Raw genomic sequence first — 10179 nt, forward strand, 5'->3', positions numbered from 1 at the left:
AATAATAAAATACTAAAAATAATGCCAAATATTAAAATAAAAACAAAATGAAAAAAAGTATACAACTTACATTTCTTTTACTCGTCTTCTGACTGAGATTTCCATTAAATGAATGAGGACAGCAATCCGTTGCCGGAACTGACTATGTGAAAGCAACAATTCTTGGCTAAATGCAGGAGAATCCCACAAACAAGCACTCTGTATTACAACACACATGGAGCACTGCAACAGAGTGGAATTACAGATTCCATCCCCTCAGAGCTGCCAGAACTGTCTTCATCTGGCTTATCTCCAGAATCACACATTTTATAACTGACAGAAGAAGGCTAATTTCACAGAGGAACCAATTTCTGACAAAGTCTGGTTAACATATGTTCACTCTGCTACCCATTTATTTCTGTTCTCTGTTCCCTGTGTCCATGGCAACCACTCTAACCCATCACTTTGGAGTCAACGCATAATAAACTAAACTTAACAAAAAATCCTCCACTTGGTTGGCAGTTGATGTTTGTGGCCAGTTAGTTTCTTTGAGTGGTGTGCTTTCCTTAACTGTAAACAGAAGTAAACAGCAGCCATCATGACACAGGTAAAACAGCAGGGAAAACTGAAAATTATGGGATGACTTTCAGAAGCAGGTTGCTGTCTTCAAACCCCTGAAAAATGGAATTCCTTTTGCCAATCAGTCCTATGAACGGATTCACGAAATTATTCACAGCAAGTGCTGAATAATTAATATTTTAATATTTGCTTTTTTAAGCAGGCCAAATGCTCTGTGCAAAACGCTCTTCATCTCTAGGTACTTTCAGGACACTTAGAATTATATTTGCTAGTATGGACCTAGATTCTTAGTGTGTACTGATAAAATTACTGAAATTCAAAAGAGTTACAGAAGTTGGAGTGGGAAGCCATGTACATGAGAATCAAAATAAAAACAGAAAATGCAATGCAGGCTGCTTGGAAAGAGAAATACTTCATGTTTTAGGTTGAAGACTCTTTGTAGGAATAAGAACAGCCCAAATCTAGAGTAACAAAAATAAGATGAAGCTTCAGCAGCAATGACTGATATGGAGCTGAAGGGGCAAAGACGAGAAAGGGTATTTAATATTGGATTTAACGAATGGAATATAGATTGTAATATCATTGAAATGTAGAAGTAGGCTATTAGATTGTTTCGCTTGTTACAGAGATGTCAAGAGTTAAGTCAAAAGTGTTTAATTGTTATATATATCGAAAACAGAGTAGTGAAATTCTTACTTGCAACAGCATTATAGGTCTGGAAACACTACTCATAGATAGCACAATAAACAAAAAAAAGTTAAATAAATTTTTTAAAACAATTTAATACTGAACAAAAACCAAAGGCCCTAGTTGCAACCAAGATAGTTTATAGTTCAGAGTTTAGTGGTCTTTGTAGTGTTGAAGAGCCTGATGGTTGTTGGGAAGAAGCCATTCCTGAACCTGGAAGTCACCGTTTACAGACTCCTATAACTTCTTCCCCATGGCAGGAGTGAAATGAGAACATGGTCAGGGTGGTGTGGGTAAGCAATGTTTGTTCAGAGGTGTCTGAAATTCTGTTTAAGTTGAGTAAATTCCCACAATTACAAAGTTTCATTTAGCATATGACACTGGCTTCAAAGAGTAGAGATCATGGCTAGTTTGAAAAACCCATAGTTTAAGATGATTGGATCTCATAAGCGGTGCTGACTTTCCAAGTAGAGTGACATATGCACATGTTGGAATGAACTCTGCAGAGCTCATTGAAAGTGACAATTAGATATAAAAATTCTGCAAATAGTAGGACAGGGAAAAAGGATGAGTGGCCCATTTTTGCAATTTTGGCAGACAGCAATTCTGGCAAGTGAAACTCAATCGTATTCAATATACTAACTGATTTTATATTACAGATATATAATATTTTGTGAAGAGAAATAAAGGATGAACAACCTTTTTTTTCATTTTTAGCATTTGGTTTCTTCCCAAAAATTACTCTGCCACCTTTTGAATTTGGACAAATTTAGAAAGGCATGTTGCTTATCGCCAGTATGCTATATTTCTATTAGAATTCAAGCATCCTAATCTCTCTCTTTTCTTGTTTAATTAAGACTTGATTAAAGGAGTGAAATTGTTGAAATAGTTCACAGTTACCCATCAAGCAGTGTTACTTTAACTACAAATCAGCATGGAATTGGAATGTCCCTTTGGTTTTGTTCATTGCTAATTCAGGGAAACAAATCAGCAGACATGCTCAGCTGTTGCTGCTTGGTGCATGTTTATCCGACTGCGCATACTTGTTCAGGGCACAAGTAAATCAGGCGGTTGGCTTAGACTGGCGTCACTTTACACCTGACGCACTAGCTCAGCTGGTAGCCTGAGTAGTCCACACAGCTGATTAGAGTGCATCAATGGGAAGCTATTAGTGTGAGCCCACAGCATACACTTTGGAACTTTACTTGTTTTAGAACAATAAAACATTTTGTGTAACGTATTTTAATGCCTCTTGGTAGGAATGTCTTCTGTTTAAGTATTCAGGGTTTAAAAAAAATTCATCAAAGGTAAACTAAAAATACTCTCCAATGTTTGATCAGAGGTGCAGTTGAATTGCAGTTTTAGGATGTGCTGATGATTTTGGTGCAAGATAATCATTTTTGCAATCTGATTGGAGGTTGGGATTTCTAAGTAACTGATCTTTCAATTGAGTGGCAGTTGAACATTCCTTTAACCATCGTTTAACTTGCCAGTTCCATTTTACTTAAGTCAATGACTTGCCCTTTATCCACTGTTACGGAGCTTCTGAGATTGAAGTTGGCATACCATCCTCCATTTATATGTCTTAACAACGTTTTAATTAATTTCAAGAGAGTGCAGTTATCAGCATCTGATTTCTCATAATATAATAGTGACAGTGTTTTTAAATTGCTTTAGGGTTATTCTGTTCTGGTCACAACCTGACCTTCATGCTTGATTTCATATATGAATGCCCTTGACTTCTCTATCCTGGAGCGCTGACATACTCTATCTCAAGCCAGAAACAAATTACTGGAGGAATTCAGCAGATCAGACAGCATCTGGAAATGGACAGATATTGTTTTGGGCCTAAACTCTCAATGGCTCTTCCTCCACCCCTTCACCTCGCCTCTTTCTACTAGCTATCTACCCTCTGATCCACCAGTCTGGTAAAGGGTCCAAAAAAGAGTCTGATAAAGGGTCCAAAATTGGTTTTCATATTCTATCTCAAAGTTGATCCACAGTTCTAAGTTCTACTGTCATATTGAATATTTTAACCAAAAACTTTTTGTTTTAGGCATTTGAAGGTCACAACTGTTAACAGTCCTTTAATTCTAATACCCCTTTGGACTTTTCTTCCCTTTCACTTTCTTCCGACCACATCGCTTGCTGAGTTTTCATTGTTCCTCCCTTTTTTAATACTGAATAATCAGCCATCAGCAGGGATCTCTACTTCATCTCATTAAGTTCCCATCCTAATGAATTGTGGGCCCAATTGTATGTTAACTACACCTGCATCCATTATGTTTCCTGCAAAGACTTAATTTCTTAGCCCAGTTTCTTTCTCTCCATTCCGCATGTACTGATGACAAGACTTCCACACTGATGGCTCTGAGTTTTATTTTTAATCGGGCTTTCCCTCTACTGTAGTTGACACAGATGCTGCCTGACATGCTGAATATTTCCAATGCTCTGTTTTCATTTCATAACGCCAATTTTTCATGAATCTGGAAATGTCAACCCCGTATGACATTTTTGCGGTTTATTTTATGCTGAGCAAAAGCTAAATTGCCGCTAATGTGTTGATATAGACACCAATCATTTTACATCAAATTAAAAGTGGTTATGTAGCTATAATTTAAATTGATTTTGTTGTGTCAAGCATATTATGTTTGTAATTTACTCATAGAGCACAGATAGCATAGAATCATACAGCACTTCGACCCAAATTGGTCCATGCCGACCAAGATGCACCATCTATGTTACTGAATCTGAGCTGACCATTGAGGAACTATGTTTACACATAATCCGACCCTACCCGAGTTTGGCCCATATCCCTCTCAACCTTTCCTATTCCTGTACCTGTCCAATGTACGCATTTAATAAATATTGAGAGATCATTTTGTAAGCAGGATTATTTTTAAGAACCTAAACACTGTAATAAATTATGTTTGTTTCTTTTCTCTTCACTCCCTTATTCTTTTTAAATGTCTTCTCATGATTTATAAACTGCATTATGAATGAAAGGTCCTGATCCAGCTAACTAATTTACCGACATGCGTGTATACACATGACTGTGTTTTATGAGGATTTATGCTTAAATAAATGTGTGGCAGGGTATGAGTAGACAACCAAATGTGAGGCTTTATACCCTTACAGTGTAAATGAGCAATATTGCCCTCTAATTATTAACAGCACATGTTTTTTTAAAGATTTTTATTTTAAACAATTCATGTTCCCCATCCTGTTAGAGACAATCATGTCTGGCTTATCAGTTAGATGATCTTCATATACTTTCTTATATTTTGAGGATTGCACACAGAGTACATTTCCTGGTTTCCTGTAACTGAGAGGAGAATAAAAATCTATTTGCCCCTAGTCGATCCAAGTCTATCCTGGTGGTTGCTGGAATAAACGGCCAGTTATCTGGAACATCACATAGATAAGTGTGCTAAGATGACCAAGAACATTCACCTGCATTCACCTGTGTGAGGCCTTAGCCTCTTTAAACATTAGGCTATATTTTCCTGAAGTCCACTGTTCATAGAAGGTAAGAGTGAATTAAGACTCTGCAACTAGAAGCAATATATCAGGCAAACGACCATGATATTTTTCCTACCTGATAGAGTTACAGAGAGATACATCAGTGAAACAGGCCCTTAGGCCCACTGAATTTGAGCTGACCATTGAGCAACTATGTTTACACTAATCCTACCCTGCCCGATTATATTGTCTCCATATTACCTTTATTGCTGCCCTCCTTCCCCCACCTCTTGCAAATTGCACTAGGCCCAAATTACAGTGGCAGTTTAGCCTACCGACCATCATGTTTTTTGTGTTGTCAGATGAAACTAGAACACCCAGAGGAAACCTATGCAGTTACGGCAAGAACACGCAAACTCCAGACACCACTGGAGGTCAGGATTAAAAATGGGTGGCTGGAACTGTGAGACTGCAGCACCTCTAGATGTGTGACTTTTCTGATTACTGCTTGGGTTGTGTCTCTGAAACGTTGTTGGTGGTGGAGGGAATAAAGAAACCAAGCTGGATTAGTGGAGCCCTCATAGTTTACAGTGAAACAAGTGGAACATTCCTATCCTTTAATCGGGGAGGCCACAGAGACTTTCCAATGTTACGTGCTTTTCACAGGAGGCTGTCAAGGAGTGTCTCTGCAAGGACATGACTGCAGTCTTTCAATGCCTACTTGCTGCCTACTCATGGGTTAAAGGAAAACTGCATGAAGTCTCTCTGTCAGAGTTTGGTTGATTTCACAAGTATAGTAGTGAGCAACAAACTGAGATGTGACAAAGATCAGCAACAGCTGCCTAAAATGATACTGAGACTAAGAAGCTGAAAGTGGCCATGACATTAACATCAGTGGTCAAGGCAGTGAAGCTTCATGTGTTAGGCTCCGTTTGAGGTCCCAAGAGGCCCCAGATCTCAAAGAAGGCAGTTTGGAGTGCTTTTAGCTTGCACTATTTCAAAATAAGTGAGGTTGTTTTATGAGTAATTGACCAATTAAATCAGAAATCTCTTTAGGGCTGAAGTTTGTTTATTGCATGACTGTTGTTGCCATTTTGGAGAGTTTACACAGGAAGATTAGGACTAGGAAGAAACAATATCCCATTAAAAATGTCATGAGTTCACTTTCCTGAAGAACTCCCAGACACCCAGATATGTGCATAAAATTGCTCAAATTTGAGTTCAGTCAATGTTCAATACACAAAACTTGTTTTTTGAGCCACGTGAAAGAATTTCTAAACTAAGTGCCTGAGTAACCTTGTGCTGGTCTTTTGTCACTTACTGTGCAGGTTTACACATCTGTTTCTCCCATCTTTGGACTACCTTAAAGCAGCATAGATGGGAGAAACATTTGTGTAGACTTCAATGATTGCAAGTAACTGAACTATAAGCAAGATGAATTAATACACAGGAAAAATATTTAATTTTCCACAAAATTTATGAAGTGAGTATTCAAAATTATGCTACAATAATATGCAACAGAAGCTAAACATTTTTGTAGATGATTGCAATAGAATCATGTAAGAAAGTTGTTTTGGTTAATTTCTAAGTTCTTTCTTTCATATGGTAACTAAATTATTGCTCCTAGTTGCCCAATAATCTGTAAAAGCACATTATGTGAAACAACATCAGAATGTTCTGTCTTTCTATTCTCCTGTTATACAAAACATAGTGCTCCAAAGTTCTGTTGTCATGTTAGCTAGGAATATTTTGAATATACTGCTTGGTAGCTTGATTTTGCCCTTTGATCATTTCCTTTCAAAAAGTTGTTGATCACTAATTCCCTAATGTTAGTCCATTGTGGGACACACTGGGAGAATTTAAAATTAGGCTGCATGCATAATTTAAATAAATATCACCCCTGCTCTTATCTCTTGTGAAGGTTGAGTTAGGAAAAACAGTTATACCAATTATTGTATATTGCAAATTTTGTCATGAAGAACATGAACTGGCCTTGATGACTTTGAGCAATTCTTTAGGCCTAAATGAAATGTTCTTCAATCATGGGTGCAGGTATTTAGTTGATACTTGAGGTTGGGCCCAAACCTCTCCTGCATTGGTCCAGCACCCTCTCCTCCCCCACTGTCCCCTTCCCCCCCACTCTCCAACTCCCCCTCCACTTACCCACTCCCCCACTCCATCCCCACTCAACCCCATATCCCCCCTCCTCCCCTCCACTCACCCACTTGATCCCCCCAACGCCCCCTTATCACATAAAATATTTACAGTATATAAAATTCACCAGACTTTTAGCATTTTTGTTCCAAGCTTTTAAAGATTTCATATCTTGGTTTTCTTACGAAGCTAAAATCAAGCCACTGAGATGATTGGTCCTTTTGGCTTTGGCCTGTGTTGTTGCCAGCAGTATTGTGTTACAGACATGTGCACTGTGACATGGAAGTACAGAATGTGCTTGAGGTCCTTGTCACTTTATTCCTGGATTTAAGACTGAGTCCAAGGGTGTTCTGTAACTTGAGCAAAACACAAAAGTACAGGAGGAACTCAGTGAGTCAGGCAGCCTCTGTGGGGGAAATAGCCAGGTGACATTTTGAGTCAGGACCCTTCTGATTCCAGCATCTGCAGTTTCTTGTGTTCTGTAACTCGCTAAGCCGAGTGGCTGATTGCAGCCCGTTTTGTATTTCCTAGATTCACAGCCACAGCTGGCACATCTGGTGTAGCCTAATTCATTTGTTTTGGTTTTCCTTTTGTGACAAGCATTGTATTATGCTGGAAGGGCAGTGATAAAGGTATCACTGTACTTTAATTAGTACACGTGACAAACTGACCTTTGACCTTTAAACCTTTGAGATCTTTTTTGTTTACAGTCCTCGTATCCCTCTAAATATTTCTTGTTTATATCACTGTCCAATTTATCCCCAACCTCGAGATTCTGAATTCACCCTATCTATTCCCTGGATTTTATATACCCCTATGAGATCACCCCACGGCCTCTTGTATTCCAAGGAACAAAGTCCTAGCCTACCCAACTTCTCCCTACAGTTCAGCACCTTAAGACGTAGCAACATCCTCAGAAATCTTCTCTGTACTCTTTCTAGCTTAATGACATCCTTTAGCAGGGTGACCAAAACTGAACACGTTACTCCAAGTGTGGCCTCACCATGTCTTGTACAGCTGTGACATAATGACCCAACTTCTTTACTCAATATCCTGACTGGGGAAGACCAATGTACCAAAAGCCTTCCTGACCACCCTATCTACCTGTGATGCCACTTTCAGGGAACTACGTACCTGCAGTCCCCCACCTCCAACGGGATCACACCACTAGCCACATTTTCCCATCTCCACCCCTTTCCGCCATCCGCTGAGACAGTTCCCTCTGCAACTCCTTGATTAACTCATTCCCTTCCCACCCAAACCACCCCCTCCCATGGTACTTTCCCCTGCAACTGCAGAAGATGCAACACCTGTTGCTGTACCTCCTCCCTCGACCCTGTCCAAGGACCCCAACAGTCCTTTCAGGTTGGGCAGAGGTTCACTTGCACTTTTTCCAACCTCATCTACTGTATCCGTTGTTCAAGATGTGGACTCTTGTACATCGACGAGACCAAACGCAGCCTGGGCGATCGTTTCGCAGAACACCTTTGCTCAGCCCGCGTGAACCAACCTGATCTCCCGGTTGCTGGACACTTTAATTCTCCTTCCCATTCCTACACAGTCCTTTCTGCCCTCGGTCTCCTCCATTGTCAGAATGAGGTTAAACGCAAATTTGAGGAACAGCATCTCATATTTCGCTTGGGCAGCTTACAGCCCAGTGGTATGAATATTGATTTTTCTCACTTCAGGTAGCTCCAGCATTCCCTCTCTTTCTATCCCTCCCCCACCCAAGTCGCACTAGCTTCTCATTTTCACCCTACAAACAGCTTACAATGGCCTGTTTCCTTTATCATCCTTACTTTTTTGCATATCTTTTATTAATTGTTCTTTATTACCATTCACATTACCGTCTATATCTCTCGTTTCTCTTATCCCTAACCAGTCTGAAGAAGGGTCTCAACCCGAAATGTCACCCATTCCTTCTCTCCAGAGATGTTTCCTGTCCTGCTAAGTAACTCCAGTTTTTTGTGTCTATCTTCGGTTTAAACCAGCATCTGCAGTTCCTTCTTACACATTATCTGCTCTCCGAGATCCACCTGCTCTATAACACTCTTCAGGGCCCTATCATTCACTGTGATGATTCTGCTCTAGGTTGACTTCCCAAAATGTAACATGTCGCACTTATCTACATTAAACTCTGTTAGCAATTTCTCAACCCACTTGCCAGGCATGCTGTAAATTTTGATAACCATCTTCACTATCTACAATAACACCTACTTTAGTGTCATCTACAGTATAACCTCACTAATCATACCTTGTACATTCTTTTCCAAATCGTTGATATAAACTACAAACAGCATTGGGCTTAACACCGATTCCTGAGGTACACCACTAGTCACATTCACCAGTCCGAAAAACACTCTTCCACCATGAAGCCAATTCTGTATCCAACTAGTTCTCTCTGGACCCCATGCACTCTCACCTCCCAGTGCATCCTAACATGCAGAGCCTTTTCAAAGGCCTTTGTAAAATCCAGGTAGACAACGCCCACGGCCTTGCCTTCATCAATCTTTATGGTCACCTTTTCTAAAACTTAATCAAATTGGTAAGACTGTGGCATAGTCAATTATGGTTATCTGATTATGTGAAGAAAACTCTTAACAACACCCTCCCATCCCACTGATGTGCAAGCTAACATTGTACACATTGGGGGCGGTGGGTGGTTGCCCAACTTTTCTGCAAATAACACAGATGCCCATCATTGTTTAGTTTAATTGAATTTAGTTTAGTTTAGAGATAGAGTGGGGAAACAGGCCGTTTGGCCCAACGAGCCCGCACCAACCTGCAATCTTACACACTAGGGACAATTTATACCAAGTCAATTAACCTGCATACCTGTACGTCTTTGAAGTGTGGGAGGAAACCAAAGATCTCGAGAAAATCCACACAGGTCACGGAGAGTACGTACAAACTCCATGCAGACAGCACCCATGGTCAGGATCGAATTCGGGTCTCTGGCACTGTAAGGCAGCAACTCTACTGCTGTGCCACCGTGCTGCCCCAAATTGATATTCAATGAAGATAAATACCCCATAAGTCAGTGAAGCTTAAGGATGTCAAATAGAAGATTGAAATCATGACCTGCAACATATCCAAAGTTTTTGCAATTTAGTGTTCAAGTAAAGTTTTCTATCGTACAAATTATAATTCAGTTAAATATTATGCATATTTAATGCTCAGAGGTATTAAAGTTGGAAAATAAATTATTCATAAATATGTTCCCATTACTTTAATACCTAGATTTTTCTTAAAATGCATTTTCCCCACAATTGCCAAAGTAGATCAATTAGTATTCTATTCAAAAATATAAATATCAAA

This window comes from Rhinoraja longicauda, chromosome 1 (assembly GCF_053455715.1).
Source record: "Rhinoraja longicauda isolate Sanriku21f chromosome 1, sRhiLon1.1, whole genome shotgun sequence".
In the NCBI taxonomy this organism is placed as follows: Eukaryota; Metazoa; Chordata; class Chondrichthyes; order Rajiformes; family Arhynchobatidae; genus Rhinoraja; species Rhinoraja longicauda.